This window comes from Sceloporus undulatus, chromosome 7, assembly GCF_019175285.1.
Source record: "Sceloporus undulatus isolate JIND9_A2432 ecotype Alabama chromosome 7, SceUnd_v1.1, whole genome shotgun sequence".
In the NCBI taxonomy this organism is placed as follows: domain Eukaryota; kingdom Metazoa; phylum Chordata; class Lepidosauria; order Squamata; family Phrynosomatidae; genus Sceloporus; species Sceloporus undulatus.
The window spans coordinates 15,160,944-15,184,570 of NC_056528.1; positions in this window are offsets into that span (position 1 = coordinate 15,160,944).

The window sequence follows — 23,627 nt, forward strand, 5'->3', positions numbered from 1 at the left end:
CAGCATCCATAAGTTTGTTTGTGGGAATTTTGGGGCTATATGGCCATGTTCTAGAAGACTTTATCCCTGACGTTTCACCAGCATCTGCGGCTGGCATCTTCAGAGAATGCTGGCATGGAAGAGAGTGGGGTATATACAGGGTCATATATATATATGAGACTCTCTTCCATGCCAGCATTCTCTGAAGATGCCAGCCACAGATGCTGGCCAAATGTCAGGAATAAACTCTTCTAGAACATGGCCACAGAGGCTGAAAAAACCAGAGAAAACTTATAGTACTTTGTAATGTCATGGCAGCCTTTATGTGAATATGGACATTGCAAAACAACTCCGTTCAATGCTGTACAGATGTAAGGTGCTTTATGAAGACCTGAGTCCCAAGAAGAATGCCAACTGTTCTTTCCATCCAAGTAGAACCTTCAAAATTTGGAACCAAAACTGGGGCAGATTTCCTGCCCAACTGACACAGAAGCCACCAGCTGCCACTGGTTCAAAGCACTCCATGAGGTCTGCCATTTGCTACCAGGCAAAATGTTTAAAAAGGTGGAAAGAAAAAAGCAGGGATAAATTAGTTACAAGGATTGCCCATTATTGAATCACTGGGGGTTGTTGGGGGAGAAAAAACACACATGATGGGAGTTCCAGAAAAACAAGTCATCTGCTTTCCTCGCTGCCAATGTGAGCTTTACGAAAATATGGTTCACATTTGCAACTGGGATGGCCAAGTCAATTAACCTCTTTTCTCTCTTTACAATTGTTGCAGGATGCTGGCTCAGAGGAGGTCACCAAAATTGCTCTTATCCTGCATTCTCCTCCTCCTCCAGGGATCCTTTTGCAAAGATCTGCAATCGCTTTTGTGAGCGCGGTCGATTCCCGGTTGGCCTATAATCACTGGGGGACACCCCACATTCCTTTGGATATTTATAGCATTGGATTACTGTCGCTGTGTGCTAGTTATGAGATCATTGTAATATCACAAGGTCCACAGGGAAGGCTCAATAATAGCAATTTTTTCTCGCCCTAATACTCTCCAAATAAGCTCTCAACTTTGCTTGTTTTTTTACTCCTCCGGCTGCCATGACCCACCTCAAGGGTTTCCTTTGGCGTTCCGGCACGGCTGTTCTTACAGAGAGCTATCAAGTTTGGACACTTCTAATACAGTTCCTTCAATTCTACTTGTATAAATCAGAGCATACATGTGCATTCATGCATAGTGTGGGTAGAGGGACATGTTGGGCAAATAAGGTCTTTGTTGTCCCTCGGAATAGGAATTGCATTCCCCAATGTTCCTTCCGTTTCCAAATTTCCAACCTTTGTGCATTTAGAAATATAGTTTAGGCACCCCAAAAGGCAAAGATATGGAAGAGTCTCAAACAATTGCCCACCATGAATGCATAACCTAGAGGCGTACATTTGTGACTGGTTTTGCATTTACAGTCAATAGATTAGGGAATACATAGGGATCGTGAAAATCCCCCAATCTGGGAAGCAGTTGCTCTGCACAACAAGGGTCTGTTCTCCTATTGATCAGAACGCAGCAGACTGATGTTTCTACCTGATCCTCTGCTAGTGATCTCTGGTGCAAAGGGGAATTTCAACTGTCACACTAGATATTGCTTATGGGAGCAGGAGGGACATGTTAGTCATCTTCATCTTGATTGACAGGAAAGGAGACTTCCATGGCTTGCACCAGCTTCTGCAGCAGGATCAAGGGTCAGGGCAGGAGATGCTACTTAGCTATGCAACCAAGGTAGATATGTAGCTAAGTAGCTAAGCTAAAATTGCATTCAATGGATCTATTCAAATATTGTGCATGTGCAAGGAGGCCTTTCCATGCACGCACACTTTGGATGCAACTATAAATATGTGCAAAAATTCATGCTTGGCTTTCACACATTTGCCAACACCATACAGCTGGGAACAACCCTTTGGATCAGCTGTTGAATGGTGATACAACACATAGGTAAATCCATCTGCTTCAGTGGCTCTAATCTTGTGAAGTCTAACTATAGGATTGAGGCCTTTACTGTTATTGTTGTTGTAGTGTGGCTTCAAGTTGTTTTTTACTTATGGTGACACTAAGGTGACCCTATCATGGGGTTCTGGGGGGCTCCCACGGTGAGTTTCCATGACCAAGTGGGGAGTCAAACCCTGATCTCCAGAGTTGTAGGCCTGCAAACATGCAATGCTTCATGAGAGAGGAAAGAAAAACAAATTTAGTAACTTTAACACACCTTCATGGGTCAGAGGGACATCCTGTGATATCATAAGGGGACATCCATCATATTTTGGCCCCGACATCTCAAGGCATGGGATACTCTGGCCCTAGAAACCCTACTCACAGAGTTGGATGGACAAAGTAGGAAAGCAGAGACCCAGTTAAGCATGTTGGAGCATGCATAAACTGCTGTTGATGCTTAGTTTTGCATGGTTAAAGACCTAATCAGGGCCTGCCCCTGTGAAATCACAAAAGGTTGTCCCAGGGTCTCCAGTTTTGACTCAGCAATGTGTGTCTAGAATGGTCCTGATCTGGCAACCATAAAGAAAGGTGAATTGAAGGGACACATTAAATACCCCCTCTTGCACCCTGGAGGATTTGGAAGTGCTATGGGTCATTTGGGGCCAAAACAATTGACCCCTCCAAATTTAGGGGGGAGAGTGAGAAGTAACAGTGATCTTTCTTGGGGTGCAAAATAAGCCTTTGGGTGCATCTGACCCACAGCTTGTACTTGGCCTCTCCCTGCCTTATAGAATAGCTCCCATTTCATCCCAGAGCAGAAACAGTTGTGATAACAAGGCAAGGTCCCATCAGATGAAATTCCCAGGAGCTTCTCAGCTTGTGTTTCTCCTAACCCACTACGAAGAAACAAAACTGTGTACACCAGGGAACTATTTGTGAAAGAATGCAAGCAAAGGAAAGGAAGAGTGAAAGAAAGGGACCCATCTGGAGGAAAGCTAAAAGAGGGTATCAGAATACAAAATATGTTACCTAATAATTCATGTTGTTTCTGACCTTTGCCATGCTGGATCAAGGGATTTCCGTCTTTACACTTTGTTCAATGTGGCTTTAATCTTCTTAGATGAGACGAGAGCGTTTTTAAGTGACTTTGAGCGTGGAACCTTAACAAGGGCAAACGCCAGCAAGGTCTCGCCTACTTACTGTCGCCGGATCAATATCAAGGCAGTAATGAGCCATCTGGTTTTGTCAGATTTCCTTCGTCTGCGTACAGGGCTGGCATCATGGCTTGGTATTGTTGGGCACCTGTAAAGATCTAGACCTGAATAGGATGCCAGCGTCCATATCTACAGCAAAGGTGGGAAAGGTTGATTCCTAAAGACCATTACTAGACCTTCAGTCCCTTCCAGCCCCCTCAATTTATGGATATGATTGTTGATCAATTTGTTGTTGCTGCTGCTGCTGCTGTTGTGTGTCTTGTCATTTCCAATTTAAGATGACCCTAAGGCCATAATCGTGGGTTTTTTGGGCAATGTAGCCATGTTCTAGAAGAATTTATTCCTGACGTTTCGCCAGCATCTATGGCTGGCATCTTCAGAGGATGAAGAATTAATTTGGAGAGAATTCTCCGATGATGCCAGCCACAGATGCAGGCGAAACATGCAAACATACCATCAGTTCAAGGGATCTGATCAAGTTGGATAATAAGAGTCATGTGACGTATCCGTGCAATTTTGTGTGCACACAAAATGGAGCCAGCATGGTGTAGTTATTTGAGTGTTGGGCTAAGCCTCTGGAGACTAAGGTTCAATTCCCAGTTTGGCCATATAAACCTATTGGGTGATTTTGGGCAAGTCAATCCACTGTGTTATCTTGAGCTCTCAGCCTCAGGAGAAGGCAATGGCCAACCTCCTCTGAACAAATCTTGCCAAGAAAACCTTATGGCAGGTTCACCTTGGGGTCATCACAAGTTGGAAGACACACAACAACAATAATATTCAATCAAATGTGGACATATTTTGTGCATGTACTAAATGAGATGTGAATTTAGCCAAAGTCCTTCTTCCCCCAAACCAGCGGCATATGCAGAAAGCAGAGAGAATGCTCTGATGCTTCACAAGAGAAATGGAAACATTGGATAAACCAGTGCTTCTCAATGTTTGCATCTCCCAACGCTTTGGACTTCAGCTCCCAGGATTCCTATGCACTAGCCGCACTGGCTGCGAATTCTGGGAGACGAAGTCCAAAACATCTGGAGGAGCAACATTTGAGAGGCACTGAGATAAAGCAAAACATCCCGTGTTTTCACTCTGAGCGGCGACTCGAAAGCATCAAGCGAAGTGTTGGATTTGTGACTCATGTCTCAGCGTCTGCAAAAACAACACAGTCAAAACATTTACTCTTTCCCTCTTTCTCTGGTGGATATTTGTGCATGGCAAAGCCACCAAGCAGTGTGAGAAAACCAGCAACTCTTTGATGAACAAATTAATTTTATGAAAAGCGCCAGACAGAAGCTTGGGAGAAATGAAACGTAAATGAATGAAAAGCCCTTCAAGTTTATTTTCCTCTCTCTCTCTCCCTCTTTTTTGGTTGCTGCTGCTGCAAAGACCTGCTTTTAATTTGAGCTAATATTTCAATTATAATCCCACTGGATTATTTTTCCATAAGTGTTATGTTTCTTCTGAGATACGCAAGTCCTCCTGGACACAAGCGACGCCGTTGTTTCTCTTTCTTGGAAACATTTAGCAACCACCAAAAGAACTCGCTTGTTAAAAATATATTTGCTTTTTCGGTCCTCGAGTTTGGAGCTCCTTCTGGTGCGTCTGTAAAAAGGCTGAGGGTTTTAATTGGGCTTCCCCCCCTTTCTAAAATACTAGCAAAGAGGGAGAGAGATCGACCAAAGGAAATATTTATTACATGGTGATAAAAAATGGTTGCATCATGACGGGGGTTGCCTGGCTGACATCATGCGAGGGATGCCCCTTGTTTAGTTTTGAGCCAAGATGTGGGCAAAAAATGAGCCTTAAAGACATAATTGCTTCTAAAATAAGCAAAGCCGTAGGCTTTCAGAATACCAAGAAAGAAATACAGATGACAGAATTTCACCTTGGACTACGATATTGTTGTGTCTACGCTGTAGAAATACAGTCGGCCCTCCATTCCGGGCCCCACGCATAAGGGGAAAACTGTGTATGCTCATGCCCCATTGAAAACAATGGGGGCGCATGCATGTGACATGGTGCAGTGTGCGCACCATGGGCACACGCCGTTCATTTAATTCTACCACGGCTTCAGCATAAGCTGAAAGCTGCATAATGGAAGCCCGCGTACTGTAATGCAGTTTGGCACCACTTTCAACTGCCATGGGTCCATCTTGCAGAATGGTGGGATTTGTAGTTTGGTGGGGCATCCGCACTTTGGCAGAGAAGGCTAAAGACCTTGTAAAACAGATGCTGGCGAAACGTCAGGAATCAACTCTTCTAGAACATGGCCCCATAGCCTGAAAAACCCACAAAAAACTATGGATGCTGGCCATGAAAGCCTTCGACTTCACATTGGAAAGGAGCCGTTTCACCAGGAAGAGGGACTGAGGACAACAACCTCTGAAGCCTGAATGTGGATTTCTACAGTTTGTTGTTTCACAGTGAGCCACCTTTTATGTCGAATCTCACTCTGTAGCTCTAAGGTAGGATGGGATAAAGCTCTAAGGAAGCATACTTAAGGTTGCTTAACATGGATTAGCTCTGAGAGCTGAGCTGAATAAACACTTTCAGCATAAAAAGGGAGTTTTCAGCATGACCGTCTCCACGCTAAAGATACTCCAAAGTGTATCTGTTCACATCTGTTTATTGCTCTTCACATCCTACTGTGGTTTTGGCATCATCCTTTTTTTCTTTTCTTGTTTAAAAAGAGGCCCTTCCTCTCTCTAGGAATACTAGGATTTTCATATCATGGATCAGAGTTTTCTGGCTACACCGAATGGGCCATTGAAGCAAATGAAGCCAATTCAGAGTGAGGTTGTTGCTTGCTCCATATGGTTTGCTTTCTCACTACTACCTTTGTTTGGTTGCTATCTAGCAATAGGTTTCGGATATTTATCCAAAATCTACCTTCCGTTAATTCTAGACCATTGGGTTTACTGTTGCCCTAAAAGGCAGAGAAAAACCCTTTGCCCTTTTGTATGTAAAAGGCATTGAATTATTGGATATCCATTGAAATATTGGATATCTTCTTCCAGCCCTTTCTTCTCCAGGTGACACATATCAAGTTCATTGCTTTGGTCCAGCAAGTGGTGAGAGGTTGGGGTATAGGTGCTCTAAACCAGTGGTTCCCAAACTTTGGTTCCCCAGATGTTTTGGGACTTCAGCTCCCAGAATTCCCATTGACCAAGCTGTTTCAGGGTTTCATTTTTAACCCCCATCCTCCATCCCAAATTTTGAATTTGGTCAAAATGGCTGGAACCCTGTTGGTTTGTCTAAATGATAGTAGACCTATTAACTCAACTGCTGAATGGTGGATCAACACTTGGGAAACAGAGATTCAGCGTTCTTACTCTAGTTGGGTTTAGCTATAGGAATGAGGTGAAGATGGACATTTCTCCTTCAAGATCAACAAATGCAACTAGAGACCTGTCTCAAGGAACTCAATAAATCAGTGCATAGTTGGAAAAAGGTCAACTTTTCTGCCTGTATCTATTCTCAAAGGCCTTCTTCAGGGTCTATTTGAACCTTAACAGCAGAAATTTTTGGAGCTGAACCTCTCACCCCATTTACAGGACATGATGCTGAGCCTAACCATAGGAATCAGGCTGAGATAGACTTCTTTTTTCCCTATGCACCTTCCTTAGGATTTCCAAGCCAAGCTGATTCTTCCGAGAAACAAGTGGCAAGGAAGTAAAGGAGAAAGCAGGGAAGTGTATCACGAGGAATTCCTCTGACAACAACTTCAAACCCAAAGGAGACTTGCAAGCTGACAGTAGAGTGAGCTGGATGTGGAACAGATCCTTAAAAAGGCCTTCATAACAAACAACCCCAAGTTAAGAGGCTTTGAAAACACCAAGCAAACTCCCACATTCATTGCTACTGATATTTTTATATTCTCTTATTCTCTGTGTTGCATCCCTTTCTCTCTTTCCCCTCCACTCCTTGACCCGCCACAGGTAATGGTTCTCTCGAGACTCCCACATAAATGTGTGTGTGTATATATATATATATATTAATATATATATTAATTCTGTACACAGCCCATAGGATTTCCTCCTCCTCCCCGCCTTTCCCTGTTGCCTCAAATTGTGTCAGCGGTTGAAAATCATACCTAAGTAAGTAGCGTGTGTGTATTTGCATGCCATAGCCTTGTTTTCAGCTCCTCGGAAAAATGGACCGTCGACGTTATATATTTAAAGAAAGGTTAGAACAATAAAGTGGGGCTGGCCAATGTTTCTTTTTCCACTGCTTCTCACCTTTGGAGACGGTAAATGCTGAGTAACTTCTCCTTCCCCCACAACACCACGCCGTCCCCAAAGGTCTTGGTGTTCCTCCTTGTTTACTAAATGTCTGAAGGGATGTCAGGAGAAACCCACAAGGCCACCTATTTAAACAGAAGCCATTCCACTTGTCACAGAAAGGTTTAATATGGAGCAGGGGGGGCACTGCACAGGCCAGGAGGCAACCTTTGGGAATGGTCGATGTGGGTTGGATGGTGGTCAAATGCTTTCTCATTGTGGGCAGCTTGTGGTCCAGATCGCCATGGACTGGAGCCATCCTTGGTGTTTGGACATGTGTGGTTCACGAAGGAAATGGAGCAAGAGCCTTTGCACACACCAAAGCTGAAAGGGCAAAAGCCCAAGAATAAACGCATTGCCAAATCCTCAGAAGAACCTAAAGCTTACATTTTGCTCTGGTGGTTTTGTAGTTTGGAGAACCTGATGGTGAATTATGATGGCAGAAGTCAGACAAACACCTTCACAACTCACTTTTGGTCATTGGAAAGGTTGGGATTCCATTCTCACTACCCAATGATCAAAATCCCACCATCAACTGGTTTCTTGCAATAATACAATCTAGTTATACACTTTTTATTTGCCCAGAGAAGTCATTGTAAGTGACTATTTATCTTTATGGAGTTATTCCCAAGTTGTGAGTAAAGTAGATAGAAATGAGAGTGCGCAAAGAGACACCAACTAAATCCTCTTCATAGTTCTTACTCCATTTATCACTAGACACCTCCAAGGGAAACTACCTAAAGTAAAGGTGGATCATCTATAGGAGGCCTACCCAGCTGTGTCTTTATGTAGTCAAACTCAGTCCTCTCTATCTCCAGCATCACACTGGCCCCTAAATATATAGCACAGAGAAGCACCATCTAGAAGGATCATATGTTTGTTGGCCAACAGGCTGGAGATGGTTGCCAATAGTCAAGAAGGATGGAATCATTCATGTTACTCCCTTCTGTCTCTTGACGATGCGCAGAAGGTTGATGTAGAAAAGACTGCCACTTGCAATCCCAGCCCAAGTGAGCGTCTTTTTCCATATACATGAAACTCCTATAGTCGTCAGAATAAACAAAGGATTTCGACATCGGGAACCGTCTGCCAACACCACTGAGACCCTTGTTGGGGTCTTCCAAATTCCAGTCTTGCATGGATTTCCACATCAGTCCGGTGATCCCTCTTGTCAGATCATTGGCATGGAGTCCTCCGTTACCTTTCTTGTCCTTCCAATGACAAACTCTTCTCATCCCTTCCCTTTCAAGGAACGACACACACACACAAACTCATCTGATTTGAGAAGTTGAAACTGTCTACTTGCCATTCTGTGCACAGCTGCAGCAGCTGGAAGCATCTGGCACGGGACATATGGAATTTAATTTCCTGATATTTACATAGATTGAAACAATTCTGATTCCAGACCTATTGCACCAGACCTCCAGGCATAAGCTTTGTGCTTGAATCCTTTTCCTTTCTGCCAATGGACTGGGGATAAGAGTTGAAAGTCTGTGCAGGCTTTAGGATGTTGAAAGGCTCTGAAGACCTTGATCTACAAGGCTTACTGTGTAAATGCTCCCTTTTTTGTTGTTGTTGCTTCTGGGGAATCCAGGAAAGGCACTCATAAGAGTCCCAGCCACTTAAAATATAGCTATATATCACTCCTTGCTGACCTTGAACTATGCTTGAAGCCGGTTGGCATTGAATAAAATAGGCCAGGCAGGATGGAGGGGGGGGGACTCCATCTCACAAAAGAGAATGAAGTAAGGGCAAGATGGGTACACAACATGCAACAACGGAAGAATGGTTTTACCAAATGGGTGTGTAAAATGCAAGACAAAGAGGAGGAAATAAAGAATGCGCAATTGTGGATAATTAACAGCAAAAGCATTTTTAAGATTCAAGGACGTAGTTGCATTCATGCGAAAGCAAGACTGTGCTGGAGCACTATAAATGTATTGCAATTTCTTATACTTAGCCACTTGCTAAATACCATCTTTGCATCAGTGGTTCCCAAAACTTGGGACACCAAGTGCTTTGGACTTCAACTCCCAGAAGCCCCAGCAATCAGGAATTCTGGAGTCCAAAACATCTAGAGAACCAAAAATTTGGGATACACTACCCCACATGGTGGATTGGTAACTCATTTTGACTATTCCAATTCCAGACTCCCGATGAAACATACTAACCTAAATCCAATGGGTGGTCCTAACAAGATAGACCCATTGAGTTCAAGGGACAGAAGACCATTTGGTGGCATCCCAGGACCCTGTACTACCCTCTCTGAATACCATCTCAAAATGGTGTCAGGAAGTAATGCAATGTCACCTCTAGTCATTTTGAGAGGAGCTATACAGGCAAATGTAGGTATTTGGGCTTGTTGGAAGATGCTGTTTTAGAGATGTGGTGAAGATATTAGTCTTTGGCCCCCACACAATTTCTCAACCCTGTTCCTATCTCTGGGGAGAGGTGTGTCCATTCTATGGCTCCACTGCATCTATGGGCCCTAAAGAATGACGCAGACATGCACGTCTGTGTGAATCATGCTTTCCACCTACGACGGTTTTAATATGTGAGTATCGGTCACCTTCTATTGTCATTACAGCCCCGGACAACACTTCCAAGGAAAGCTTCAGAGCTATTAATAATACGAGATACATCTGCTTCCAACTGACCTGCCAAGGCAGTGTCTGGGAAGCATCCCATGTGTGTGTGTGTCTGTCTATGTGTAGGCGCATCTCAATACTCCACTGAATTTGAAGGAACAAGCCCTCCTCCTCCTCCTCCTCCTCGTGGTTTTCAATCGGATTAGTTGGCCTCCCTTGGGGAGAAATCTGTTTGCTCTTCCCCAGCCTTATGTGCTGTGAACATCTCTGATAAATGAGCCCTTTTTAAGGCAGGAGCCGCAGATCGTACATCAAAGTTAGGCATTTCCAAGAGCTCCGGTGCTGGGGCAATCTGTCTCTTGCTGATCCAGGTCAGGACACTTACTTTTGTGGATCCCATCTCCCTGAAACCAGCTAGCAAGCATGTTGTTATTGTTGTTGTGTGCCTTCAAGTCATTTCTGATTTCTACCAACCTTAAAGCAAGCCTATTCTGGGGTTTTCTTGGCAAGATTTGTTCAGAGGAGGTTGGCCATGGCCTTCCCCTGAAAGCATATACCCATTTCTAATAAGCTCCCCAATTTCACTGATCAGTACAATGCAAAGCTTAAGGGGTGTTGCTCCAATCCACGGGAAGCGCAAAGCAACCGATATTGTCTGGCTTGGGAGAAGACATAACCACTAAGCCTGGCCAACTGTCTCAGAAACAGAAGGTCAGTCCATCAATCACAAAGACTTGAGGGCCCCCATCTCTTCTCTTCCCTTCCTTGCAAAACGAGAGCCTCTCGGACTTGTATGCCGGTGTCCTCACAATACCCCTGAACATTTTGGAGATCTTTCTTCCCCCTTCTCCCAACCGCTGCACAATCTTCAACGCCTCCCATTCTCCAGCTGGGGAATTTTGGAAGGCCAGAGAAGCTTTGGCCCAGTTTCTCTGCCGTGCAGAAATAAGGCAGCTTGATACTGCTTCAACTGTCATGGATCTATGAATTCTGGGTTATATAGTTTGCTGTGGCACCAGAGCTCTCTGATGGAGAAGGTGAAATATCTATAAAACCACACATTCTAGAATTCCATTGCATGGAGCCACAACAATGAAAGTGGTGTCAAACAGTACTATTTCTGCACTCTAGATTCAGCCCAGAAGAGATCCATCGAATCAGCTACTGCATTTGAATTAGCACACAGGTAAATCCCACTTGTGCTATGGTTCTTTTTGCATTTGGAGCCTACACTGGGATTCAGGTCATCATCTCAATTTGTTGAGTGTGAAGGGTCTTGAAATATCTCCAAAAGGAACTACCAAATTCTTCCACCGTGACCAGCCATCTTGGAAGCTTTGATGGGTATTGCTATGGCTCTATACTATGGGATGCTGGGATTTGTCATTTGAGGTGGCACCAGCGCTCTCTGACAGAGAAGACTCAATATCTCAAAATACCCTACAAATCCTCAGATTCCATAGCATGGGGCCATGGCAGTTCAAGCAACGTCAAACTGGATTATTTCTGCAGTGCAGGTGCAAACCAAGACATGTTAACAAAACCGTGCCTGGGCTGTACCACTTTAGCTTCCCCAGGACTATGATCTGTATTAAGTTTTTTTAAAGCAAACAAACAAACAAGCCAACATGCAAGAGTAGTTGACCTGAAAAGAACAGGTGATGGTTTGCCCCAGTAGTTTCAAATAGTCTTTGAACAGACAAAAAGAGAAGGCAGCCTCCGTTCTGCACAAGCGTTATTGATCCCACTTCCGGTAATTTTGCATTTTGAGATGCAAGTATACCACCTCAGTAATAATAATACTAAAACAGTGCAATGCTGAGATTATAATGTGTCCTGTTTGAAATGTGTCCAACATCTTGGCAATGGGGACAGCTCAGCAGGCAAGAGCCCTGAGGCAGCACTAATGTATAAAAAGGACTGCCTGCCAAGGATGATTTTTCTTCCAAACACTGGGATGGTCATTCGGAGATGCTGATCAAGAGATTCCCGGGTTGCTATTCCCAAATTAGAATTGTGCATGAATTTTCTTTCACCAAATTTCTAACATTACAGAAACCAAAAACTTCAGGTGAGCATTTAGAAATCCAGTTTAAGCATCCAAAGGAAAGGAAAAGGCAACACAGGGAAATATGAAGCCAAAAAATGCAAGTATTTCCAGGTAGGAACCTTTTGGACTCTCTCAGTCTTTGCAATGCTAGAAATTTTGGGAGTGAAGGAACGTTTTATTGGGGGGCGAAGTTCATATTTGGAGGGGCAATGCAGTGTGCTGTAGTGGGTTGAGCATTGGACTATGACTGGCGACCAGGAATTGAATCCCTGCTCAGCCATGGAAAGCCATGGGTTGATCCTGGACAAGTCACATACTCTTGGCCTCAGAGGAGGACAAAGGCAAACCCCCTTGGAACAAATCTTGCCAAGAAAATCCCATGATATGTTTGCTAGCATGCTGCAGTTCTGGTGCCACAACAAATGACAGTCCCCAGGATTCCATGGCATTGAAAGTGGTGTCAAACTGGGTTATTTCAGCAGTGTGGCAGACTTTGTAGCTGTGAGAAACTGGAGAAATTCAACAAAATGGAGGCAGAGGGATTCCCAACCACCCCACATCCCTAGATGCACTACATCTAAGGTTGTAGTTGGTAAAACGTGGCTTTCACGGTCTTGAGATGTCTGTGCGCGTGTGACGGGGTCTTTCTTGGCCTGTTTAGTATTACATTTTGCAGCAAAGGGTGTAGGATAAGATACAGTCATGTTCCTCCTTTTGGGCTGGAGCTGCATCTCCTCCCTCCTTCCCTTCCTCTTCAGGCTGTTTGCACCACACAATTTGACAAATGATATTATTTTGACAAACAATGACATCATCCAGAAAAGGTCCAGCGCTGTGGTCATTGAGGCTTTCTCTTCTTCTTCTTCTTGCATTACTGTCTCTCAGCCTCTTCCTTGCAGCCCTGTCTGGCTCATTATTTGTTAATGGGTCATTGCTTTAAAAAAGAAAAACAACCATATGCAGCACAATGTTTTCAACCGATGAGTCAGAGGAATTGTCTTCTCACTTACATCCCTATGACCAGAAATGGGATAAGTAACTTTTGGACAGTGGGAGATTCTGGGATTCTGGGAGCTGCAGTCCACCAAGTCACTTTTCTCCCAAGCTTTGATGATGCAGTCATTGTGGCAGACCCTTGTTGGTGGTGGCTGAGGATGCATTTACACTGCAGGATTAATGCAGTCAGACACCGCTTCAACTGCCATGGCTCAAGGCAACGGCAGCCTGCAATTTGTAGTATGGTGACATATTTAGCCTTCTCTGTCAAATGCCAGGATTTCATAGGATGGAGTCATGGCAGTTAAAGCGGTGTCGAACTGCATCAGTTCTGCAATGCGGCCGCAGTCAGGAAGAATAGTGAGGAATATTCAAAGCAATTGTCCAAAAATATCATGCATTACATGCATATCATGTAATGTATATCATGTAATGCATGATTGATAAGAATTCTCACAGTGGGAGATTTATTCACATGTTCATGATGGCCATCAGGTGAGACCTTTGCGTTATTAAGGAGCAAATATGGGTGATACATTTATTGAGGCTGCATCTGGACTTCAGAATTAATGCAGTTTGGCACTGCTTTAACTCCCATGGCTCAGTGCTCTGGAATTCTGGGATTTGTAGTTATGTGAGCCATTGAGCCTTCTCTGTCAGAAAGCACTGGTGACACAACAAACTATGAATCCCAGGATTCCATGACAGTTAAAGCATTGTCGAACTGCATTAATTCTGCAGTCTGGTAGCAGCCTTAGCTACATAGCAGAGAAACCCTGGAGGAGAAGGAATCCCTTTCTGTTTGCAGAGTGTCTCCATTCATTCAGCCTCCCTTGTGTTGCCTTAAAACTTTGCAAAAGATGCTGATGGGTCTATAAGCAGCTTTCCTGCATTTCGAATGACCATTAGAACAGCTGGACTCATGACGGGTCTGAATGCATTTCCTCCATCACTGTAGATGGCTTTGGGTGGCAGGAGGCATTGTCAGATCTCCCAGCTTAATGCCATTTCCAGTAATAAATGTGTAGATATACATCTCCAGGAATATAGCTGAGCTCAGTTTACTGGATCTCTGTCTTCTCAGAATAGCTTTGGGAGGGGGAAAGAGCCATCTCCTTGGAAGGCAGTCGACTGGATTTATAGGACTGTATCTCATCTAGGGCCTGACCATTAAATTCCATATTGACATTGCCGGCCAAATGAGGGGGGAAAAGAAGAAGAAGATGATGAGATCCAAAAGCCAAGTCGCCATCAACTTTTAAACAGAGTGCAGAATGAAAAAACCCACTCCATCCCAGGAACTTGCTGGATCCACTCAAACGCCAACTTTGGAATATCCTTTCAAAAGTAGATTGCTCCCTTCTGCACCATTCATGGATGATGGACATCTGCAAGTATTTGTGATGACCTCTGTCTCCTATGTTTCTCATCTCTAACCATCCCCACGGCTGTCCCTTGGTTGCATTCACTTGCTTTAAGGCAGACTTCAGGTTTCCTTTCGGCTCTTCCATTTCCATATCGGCATCCGACACTTTGCAGCGAGAGACATATATCAGCCTGGATCACAGTAAGTTTATGGGGGGTGTGGGCAGGAGGGGGAGTGTGTGGAAAAACCAATGAAATATAATATGCTATCAAAACACATGACAGATTTAGAAAGGGATGAAGGGGAGAATCAATTGCTCCCAGGAATGGCAATTTAGTCTAGACCCACAAAGCTATTATTGACTCCCAGTCTGTAGGGATTGCCCATGAACTCAAGAGGAAGCTGGAGGTGTGGCAAGAGGAAATGTAACAACTCCCACAAGGCATGATTTACTAAGGGGGGGGGGAATCCCCAAAATATTGCTGGGACATGGCCATCTTCCTTTCCATAAGGCAAGGAGAACTCCCCACCCGGTCTGAGAAGGAGAGATCTTCCTTTAAACGGAGCAACAACAGAGGTGTTGGAGCAAAAACAGAAAGGACCTGAAAGGTTAATGCTGAGCTAGGAAGGCTTCATGCTTTTGGCGATTCGAAGCAACATCCTTGTGTTCTAGGAAGAGGAAAGCAGATTTGTGCATGGCGGGGAACAATTATGGCTCCTGAATTAAACTGGATGAAGAGATGCACAAACAACCATAGGACGTGCCCTTCATTAGAAGAACAGTTACATTGCATACAGGACAATGTGTGTCAAACAAAGGTTTTACGCCAAGAAGCATCCTATCAAATTAGCCTAGGATGAAGGAACACGCTGCAGTGATCCAGAGTCCAACTGATCTGTGTGAATCATACCTTTTCTATTAACAACATACACCGATATCTGCCCAATCCTCCCAAAGAGCATGGCTGTTCTTCTTTTGAGTGAATGAGAGTGTGGGCTAGTACTACCATTTGGCACCATGGGGCTGCCGCACATACTGAGATAGCAAGAAAGAACAAGAAAATGTTAAAGAGAGCGGAAAGGAGAAAGTAGCCTGCCCAGTATTTCCTCATATGGTCTTCTGACCTTTGAACACCTCGGAGTTTACTTCACATACATCAGGGACAGTCAACCATGCTGGGATTAGAGTCTCCATGTGCTTCATATGGGGACTCTACATTCCCCAATTGGGTTGTGATTATAGATTCTTTCCCTTTTTCATTCTGGGGACCTGAAGGCCTAGTAGTTCCAGGAAGCTACTAGGGGTTAGGACTACACATGGACCACATATGGACCACAGACCATATTGTCTTCGCTCCAACGTGGAGTTCTAGTGTTAAAATCCACAAGATTTCTCTGTGCAGGAACATTTGCACTCTGTGAAGCATCATTGTGCCCTTTGCTGCAAGGAACAAAATGCCTTGCAGAGGATTTGATGGAACATATAACCAAGATGACATCTCTAACTTAAGAAGGGATTGATTCACTACTTTTCAGTGGCCGCACTAAATGATGGTGGAAAGATCTCACTTTGTTCATGCTGCTTGAGACTCTCCTGCATCAAAAGAGAAGAGAAGCAAAGAGTCAGAGAGGATGGGCAGATGGGGAAAACAATATCTCCCCTTTAAGACTAAGTAAGGGAGCCATTTGCTAGAAAAGATGGCAACCTGGTTGCATCTCCTCCAGCTTTCCCGGTGTAATCTGGACCTAGCTGTCTTGAAAAAGATGCTCCTTGGAGCCCCGGAGATATCAGAAGACTAAGAATGTGACCTACTCTTGTTGCATTGGCAAGAGCTTCATGTCCAGTTCCAGCCAAATGTACCACTATATCATTCCCCCCCCCCCCTAAAAAAAAGACAATCCGAAGCAGGTTTTCTGCTGGTTTGGGTTCAACAGAGGTTTTCAATTAAATTCTGGTTCAGGACAAAACAAAGAGAGAGGTATTGTTCACACCAGGTTTTGGTTCAGGCTTAATTTGCATTTCCCTGGCCCAAACCCACCAAATTAAATGTTAAACGAATCCAGCCTAACTCCGTCCCAGAAATATATTGGAAAAGGCTACGTATTGAAAGCGATGAAAAGTTATAACATTCCATCAAATCCTTTATAGTTCCTTTGGAGATTTCCAACAGATATTGGGGGCAAGGGGGAAGAAGAGGGATTTAGAGGCCAGAATTATATATCAGATGATGGCGATGGGTTATTTATGGAAAGTGTACTACCTCGGTGTGTTGTTTTTTAAAGTGGGCTTTAAATGGCACTTTTAAAGGACTTTAAAAGCTAAGGATCAACAGGTCCTTGATCACATATTGCTTGGCATCTAAAATAACCCTGAGGATACAAACAGAGGGAAGGGAAGAAGGAAAATAGACACCTGGCCTAAATCCTATTGTATATCTTCAACTAGAGTAGATCTAGACCCAGCATGGTGTAGTACAGTGGTTCTCAACTTTCCTAATGCCGCAACCCTTTAATACAGTTCCTTATGTTGCGGTGACCCCCAACCATAATATTATTTTCTTGGTTCCTTGGTTCCTAAGACCACCTGAAATATGTGTTTTCCGATGGTCTTAGGCAACCCCTGTGAAAGGGTCGTTCGATCCCCAAAGGGGTCGCAACCCACAGGAGAACCACTGGTGTAGTGCTTTGTGTGCACTCAGAGAGTGTGACTTGCGCATGGTCAGCCAGTAGGTTTCATGGCCAAGCAGGAATCGAACCCATGGCTTGGCCATAAAACCCACTGGGTGACCATGGGCAAGTCAGACTCTCTCAGTTTCAGAGGAAGGAAAAGGCAGAGCCCCTCTGAACAAATCTGGCCAAGAAAACCATGTGATAGCCTGCCATCAGTCAGAAACGGCTTGAAGGCACACAACAAGAAGAGCAGATCCAAATGAACCAATGGAACTTGGTTCCATTAAGTTACCATTGATTCAATGAGTTTACTTTAACTGGGGCATACAATAGGAGTTAGGCTAGGAGTTGGAACTGTGTAACCTTCTACAAGGAGATGAAGGCATTGCCTTTTAGTAAGATCCCTGTTTCTCCCCCCGCCATGACATTTTCTACCAGTTCCCTAAGGGCTAATCAATAAACATTGATTGATTGATTACCAGTCCCCCAATTTCCAGCATTGCACAGAGCGAGACGTTGGAAATCATTGACATCTAGAATTCTTGTGTTTGCGGCATTTGTAATCCCTTGGCCATGTTGCCCACGGTGTTTGTGATGTCCATTGAGCTTGGCCATTTGACTTTACACGGAGGAGCATGATGCACTAAAAATCCCTAGAAAATCACCGTGATTAAAACACGATGGGATTACTTTGCCCCAGTGTAAAAAAGGAATGAGTTGTAGTCGATCCGACCAAAACAAGACAAATCCAACAACAACAATAACAACAGAGAATTTTGCTGCTTTAACGGTTGTCATTGATAAGGTTCTTGGGGCCTGAATAGACTTTGATAATTGTTTCGAGTCATGAAATCAGGAGGCGGGTTGCTGTGAAATTGCATTCATAACCCTGACATTAATATAATTACACGGCAGCTAAAGTGCAAGAATCGTGTCTGCTTTTCCCCTAACATGATGGGTAAAGGCCGCTGCGTTTTTCCAGTTGAGATTTCCCTTTTAAAAGGAACGTCACCCATTTGAGGATCAGAAATGGTGTCTGGCAGAGGTTCCTTAATATAAGGATTGTCCTCTATTTGAGGGTCAGAAATATTGTCCCTTTTATGTCTGGAAGGCATCCCTTATGATAAAGGATGTCCCCTATTTGAGGACCACAAATCTTGTCCCTTGTATAGCTGGCAGGTGTCCTTTATTATAAGGTACGTCCCCTATCCGAGAGTCAGAAATCTTGTCCCTTGTATGTCTGGAAGGTGTCCCTTATTATAACAAATGCCCTATGTTGGGTATGGGCCTTTAATAAAGACAGGAATATGTGCAGTCTGTAATTTCTGAGCATGGCCCATGTGTTCATTTTGCAACAAAACCCACAGCAACGCTCACTGAAATCCATACCTTCCATAGTATTTTGGTAGAGCTCAAACATGCGCACAACTCCTTCCTGACTCCTAGCCTTGCATGCCATGACTTTTTTGAGGGTCCATTGTTGCTGTTTGGAAAACCTGGCAACCAGAGAGGCATTGCTTCAGGGGAGCTGAATCGCTCTTTCTGTAAGAAACTCAGCTGCCTCAGCATTTCGTTTTGGGGATGGGACGGGTGGGAATTATTTTTGCTCATCCTTCCTACCAAAGGTTTCTTCCCGTTCTCGCCTTCCCCCACCCTATTATTATTATTATTATTATTATTATTATTATTGCCATCCCTTGCAATACGCTCTCAATTAAGAGGGAAATTCAGCATCTTCTTGGGTTCTGAGTGCTGCTAAAGTGTTCTGGCGTGGCTTTGCGTATCTGTGTATGTGCGTGTGTGTGTTATTCTCTGGCCAAGACAGCCTCAGGGGTTCTCCATAACCATTGAGGTCCAGAAAAGGGTCCCGTCTTCTGCCTTGGCTGCCCTCCCTGCTGATGGAAAGGGAAATCTTTTGACCCCACCCTCCTTCCTCAGCACATCTGTCCAAACCCAAAGATCGCTGGCCCTTTCTTTGCCCCATATGCTTGCAAACATATTTTTTCTTCCCCCTTCATTCTTGTTTTGGCCTCTTGCAGAGTCCTCCGAGCTCTAGCTCTGGAGGAGGCCCATGTTTCTAAAATTTCCCTTCTGCCTGCCTACCGGATCCACTCCAAAAAAGCGTTGGTTCAGGAGAAGGAAAGATTCCCTGCAGAGCATTGCATTTAGGAATCAAAGGTTCCCACCATGTTCTGCCCCCAGTTTATTCTCGTTTCCAAAGTGGAAGGGATGAAATCAAAGCAGAGCGGAGCAAAGAGAGCAATAATCCAAACAGAACAGGGTTCTTTTTAGCCTCTTCTTTTCTTGGAGAGGGGATGAAAGTGGTCTCCAGGATCTATCCTATCCCCTTTTGGTGCAAGTTGATGCTCTCTCTGCTGAGGGTAGCATCCTCGGGTCCGAAGGCAGCTGTGAAGGAGACAAACAGCACAACAAAACAAAAGAACTTCTGTATATCCCTCGATCTGATCCAAGGTTTCAGGCTGGAATTTGGGATATGGTCAGCACAGCTGGCTGGGGATCTTGCTTGCTGGGATCACAACCGTTTAGCCTGAATCGGGGTTGATGGGCCGGGGGAGCCCGCTATAATGCTTGTGCAGGATTGTGTAAATTCAAATCAAATATAAAACAAAACAAACACTCATTTCCTCCCCTGCCAGGGTTAATGGACGCTCCATGGAAGCTCTCTGCAGAGCTTCTCACATCTGGGTGTAAACAAAGGTTGCCGTTGTGTGCCTTCAAGTCATTCCTGACTTATGGAGCTCCCCAAGGTAAAATTATCACAGGCGTTTCTTGGCAAGGTTTGTTCGGAGGGGGTTTGTGACTCCTTTCCTCCAAAGCTGAGAGAGTGTCACTTACTCAAAGTCATCCAATGTGCTTCTATGACACAGTGGGGATTATAACTCTAGTGCAACTGGCACAGCGGGGATTATAACCCTAGTCAAACTTTCGAGCTGCTACACCATTTTGGTTCATGGATAAAGAAGTTAAAATCAGAGCCTGGGGGAAATTATCTTGGACAGAGAGGGACCAGAACGCCTTTGAGAAGAAGTACATCCCTAGTAATCCGTGAATGATTTGCTTCGGTACAAGGCGGATTTATATGCTCATGCCATGTGCTGAATGGCAACATTGTGCAACTGGTCCAAGACCCCAAACGGTGAACCAAATGCTCAGCAAAACACGTGCAGGCGTGAGTCCACAATGCACGTGCACATCCATGTGCTACATCCATCCTCATGCACCTCACATCCACAACTCTGCAACCTGGAATGGAATGCATCTTATTCTCCATCAGACGAAAATGTCCAGCTGCTTCCGTCGGGGAACTTACGCATGTGTAAGATGCTAACAGGATTCCAGCCAGAGTAAACAGCTCTTGGCTAGAGGCATACATGGCCCACTTCTGTACAAGGCAGATTTCTAGATCTGTGCACATTCCTAAGCCCAGATGGCACACAAGGAGGGAGTGTGGAAAAAGCTTCTCGGGGATAGGACATCAGGGAGTTCAGATACTGGAAGAAGGATTTTTCAAATTCCGGCTTGAGACCAAAAATGCAATTGCAGTGAGAGGATGAGTTACTGCATCATGTTTTGCCTCTAGAAATAGCTCATAGGCAATTGAAAGGGGGGCACAGCTTCCACACACATCGGCGAAGGAGAAGAATAAAATGTGCACTTAGGAATTTGCTTGGAAGGAACTGGGACTCAACTGAAAGGTGAAAGCTTCCCAAGATGCCTTCCCATAGAGAACTAGGTTTGGTGGCTTCATCCATCAGACCATTTCAGTCCCTTTAGTCTAAGATCCATCTTACTGAAAGGTCTAAATGTGGAATATTGTCTATGTAAATCATGGGGTTGGAATAGTGTGGATCTCCAGGTGTCGTTGGACTACGATACCCAGCAACCCTAGCCAGAAGAGCCAATGGTGAGGAATGATGGGAGTTGTGGTCCAACATCATTTTTGAAGCCTTCAGGATTCCTGCTACAGTGGTAAATCCTGAAATGTTATGCTGAACCAATGGCTTATAGAGCCCAAAGTATGAGTCCTCCTCTCTCAAGCAATGAGCTTTTACAGCATTGCAAGCCTAGGCTGTTATTAAATTGGTCCAGCTCTGGATTTCCCACTTGGAATAGAGGAAAGATTTGAAGGCCTTTTCCAACTTGATGGTGATTCGATGATTGTCAGCTGCTCTTTAGAAGGAAGGGGCAGGGAAGTTTGAGCAGATTGAACAGAGTTATGAGGAGTCTGGCCTTGCTCAGAAGACAAAGATTATGTAAGCCTCCAGAGATGTAGCCCTACAAACAGATTCAACATCTGTGCATGGGAGAGAAAGCATGTGTGTGTTGTGTGTGTGCGAGTGCGTGCTTTCATGCAGACCCGGCACCATGAACATCAATTTTCATAGCCTCATTTGCTCAGTGTATGAGCTCTACGTGCAAAATATCTCGCATGGAAAGTACAGTTTTCCCGCAACAGGGCCCGAGGTATAACACGGGATGCCAAAAAGTTGCCTCTGTGTTGTAAGGACAGCCAACGCTATTGCGTCAGGAGCAGCTACAGATGATGGATGCGACGCAGCGGCGTCACACGTGAAACCATGATTCATCCCGCTGGTGCCCAACTGGGAACTGCTCTGCTTTTACCTTCAAGGGTTAAGACTTTGGGATAGATACAGAAGAGAAAATCTACTAATCGTGTCTTCTCCTGCAATTCAGTTTGTAGAACAGACAAACAACTCTCAAGTTCTTTTCATCCAAGATGAGAACAAGTTTAGGAGGCATAAGTCCTCTGAAGGCACCAGATCCCATCCGATCTTGAAAGCTAAGCACAGTCTATCCTGGTAAGCACTTGGATGGGAGGCCATGAAGGAATAACAGTTGCCGTAGGCTATATTTCAGAGGAAGACAATGGCAAACCACCTCTGAATATTCCTTGCCAAAGTAAACCCTAAGAAACCCATGAGGTCACCATAAGTTGACAGGGAACTTGAAGGAACACTGATACAGATGAAGACGGAAGTGGATTTTGGGAAATCCTTCAGATAGAAAGCAAAATACGCAGACATTTGCATCATGCCTTTCAAAATTGGAAAGCTTCTCTCAACATGGGCCTCAATGTGTCACATGGCCACTTCAAGGCAAATAGGTTTCATTTCACATAAGGGACCATGGACTTCAGGTCACTTCTTTGGATGCAGTTTTGAAAATGTTCTAGTCCATGAATGCTTATGCCAAATGAAAGGTGTGAGTTACAAGACTCTCTGTTGTTACTCTTGTCACAGATGAACATGGTTCCCCTTTTGGAATTCCCATCAAGACCAGGATTATGTCATACCTGTAAGTCTCAAAGATGAGGAACACCTTGGAAAAGCAGAGCTGGCAACCCCAGTTCAGCGCTAACAGGGTTGAATAGACAGAGATTCAGACCCAAAGTCCAAGGATTAGAGAGACAATTTTATCTGACGACTGATTTCTTAAAATCACAAGATATTTTCACTTTTCATCCCCAGATGTTAAAACATCTGTGAATCATGTCCAGTTCTCTTTTAAAACCATTAAATGAAATCCATACCAATCCTTTCACATTCAGGATTCAGGATCATCTCGTCCCGTTGCGTGTGTCCATGTTCTCATTGAAGAGAGCCAACCTCTTTCTAGAGTGTTCAACAACAGAACTGATTTAAATTCGCCCTTCAGCCGGCTTGAGCAGGTCCATTTTGAACCAATTCATGCATGAATGTGAACCACAAGTGGATTATTTTAGAGGGGGAAAATGCGACTGGGGCAAATGTAGCGGGCACCACGCTCCGCTGTCAAATCGATCCATCAATTCGGATTGCACACCGATTTATCTGTAAATGGGAAAGAGGCCCAAGTATTTTGGACTTCATCTCCAAGGGAGCCTAACCAGTATGGGCAACACTAGGAGAATATTGGAACCACAGTCCAAAACTTTGAGGAGGACAAAGGTTGTCTATTCCAACTTTGCATCCCTAATTACCTTTTATTCTTCTCCTTCTAAGAATACGATGTGCGAAAGATGTTCTAGAAATACTCATCCTGAAGGTACCAGAGCATCAAAGGTGGACAACATCTGGTAACCTGGCATTGTTTTGGAAAGCTGTACCTTATGTATCTGTTGTTGATATTAGGTGAACTTTGCACGTAACAGTCATCTGCTGAACAAATGAACATCCAAACTGGCTTTTGTGCAAGCGAATGCCTTCTTGGTGTATGTATCAGCAGAGGCAGGCTCCTATATATCTCTTTACTAGTTGCATTACAGGCAGAGGTCCAGCCCTTGGAGACATTCCTGGAGACTAATTTTTGATTTAAAACACCGAGGCCTTACCCTCAAGGCTTTGTGAAAACTTTGAAAATCAGTGCACAACTGTTAACAACAAAACCCAGACAAAACGAAATGCAAATCTGTCCAAACACATGGTTTGTGCATGTGTGTTCCTGTCAATATATATTTCTATCCCACTTTTCTATGCATT